The sequence below is a fragment of the Austrofundulus limnaeus genome, unplaced genomic scaffold (genome assembly GCF_001266775.1).
Source record: "Austrofundulus limnaeus strain Quisiro unplaced genomic scaffold, Austrofundulus_limnaeus-1.0 Scaffold274, whole genome shotgun sequence".
NCBI lineage: Eukaryota > Metazoa > Chordata > Actinopteri > Cyprinodontiformes > Rivulidae > Austrofundulus > Austrofundulus limnaeus.
In genome coordinates this window covers 206,202-208,104 of record NW_013952676.1, presented here as the reverse complement: position 1 = coordinate 208,104, position 1,903 = coordinate 206,202, and positions in this window count along the sequence as shown.

Sequence of the window (1,903 nt, the reverse complement as noted above, 5' to 3'; positions counted from 1 at the left end):
TGCTGTGGTCTACTGTATCAAATGCAGCGGTTAAGTCCAGTAAAACAAGAATAACAAAAAACAAAACAAAACAAAAACTAAACAAAACAAAAACACAGATCTAAACTGTACATTGTTCATGATGCAGCGATTTGCAGTTTGTTCTTCCTCCTTCAGCTCCCAGTGGGGTTGGCTCAGAGGGCTTTATTTGTTCAACATTCATAAGCACACTTTACTGTCTGCTAATAAAACACTGCGGCTGCCTGGCTTAAAGCTGAGGGAGAAGTTTGTATAACAAAAAAGAGAGAAAACTTTAAAGAGCAGAGCAGTCTGCTGCCAACAGGGGGCACAGCTGCTTCAGTCTTGAACTTTAGGCCAGGTGTTTTCGGGGTGGTAATTATGCTGATCTCTTCATGTTTACGCAGCTCCTTTACACACTTTTCCTGAAGATAGAAGCGTTTGCTGAATTTGACGTGGCATGTTCGTACGAACCCTTTCTACGAACAAAAGTAGAAATTTAGGATAAGAAATTTAGGACAAGAATATGAAAACGTTCTTGCATGAGGCCCATTGTTTCCCAAAACATACCTTCTGAAAAGAACTTTAAACACCAATTATAAAGTGAACGGCAACTTCATGGTTCCCTCATGTTTTTTTGCTGGTGATCCAGTTTGGCTCTCACAACACTAACTTCTCCTTGTACCTTCATGTGTGAGTACCTCCACTTCTGAAAATCAGCTCGACCTCAACTTCCTCCTGCCTGCCCACTTTTCCATCTAAAGACTCACTGGCCTCCACGGCTCTCCTGCTCTGGATCCATATCATCTGAACCTACCCTCTCTGGACTCCTGGAATCCTCCATTTCTCCCTTAGAACCTAAAAACAAGAAAAATAACCATACACCTCASTTCAATCATCCTTACCTCTGCTAGCATCCCTGACATTTCTCCATCCCCAGATGACTGCAACCTGCTTGTGCAGGCCCTGTCAAAAAAATAAAAAATCCTCTAATTTTACTTTTTGTGTTTGAAGTTCTTGTTAAAAGTGAAATGAACYTTGTGAAACTTACAAGCATTCATTATCAATGGGCCACAATGGAAATAAGTGTTTCTCACTTTCTTGTGTTATCCAAGTACTAATAATGAATGTACTAGATGTGTATGTACATGCAATATTACTGATAAAATCAATCAATCAATCAATCAATCAGTCAATCAATCAATCAATCAATCAATCAATCAATCAATCAATCAATCAGTCAATCAGTCAATCAATCAATCAATCAATCAATCAGTCAATCAATCACTCAATCAATCAATCAATCAATCAATCAATCAATCAATCAATCAATCAATCATCATTCATCAAATCATTTTTATAGAGGTTAATGTATGTCTTTGTTGAGTTGATGTGACAAAGTCTTTAGCACAGACTGTAAAGTATCATGTCCTCAGGGGCGGAGCCAGGGGATGGCCAATGGGGTGGCCATGGCCACCACAGACAAACATTTGGCCACCCATTGGCCACCCTGCCATACACAAACCTTCCACACTAAAACCACGTTTAGGTGTGTAATAATCCTCCTGAACAGTTGGTGGCAGTGTTTAACAGTTTGAAACATCACCAAGCTCTATCACTGAAGAAGAATAATGACAAGGAAGTGATGGTTTTCCTTATATACAGAACATATAACTATGTAATCTGACTTATGGTGTCAACTTTTGGACAAATGTTTTTATTTTGTTTTTTGTCACCATAACACAGTGTCAAAAAGAAAAAATTKTATAGGTCTTCTGGACGGGTTCTTCTCTAATGAAATGTTTCCTCTCTTCTCCAAGAGACTTCTTCAGTCTGAGAGTTTCAGGCAAAATTCAGGCTTTTAAGTCCTGCCTCCATGTGACTGATACTCACATCACATGGCTAT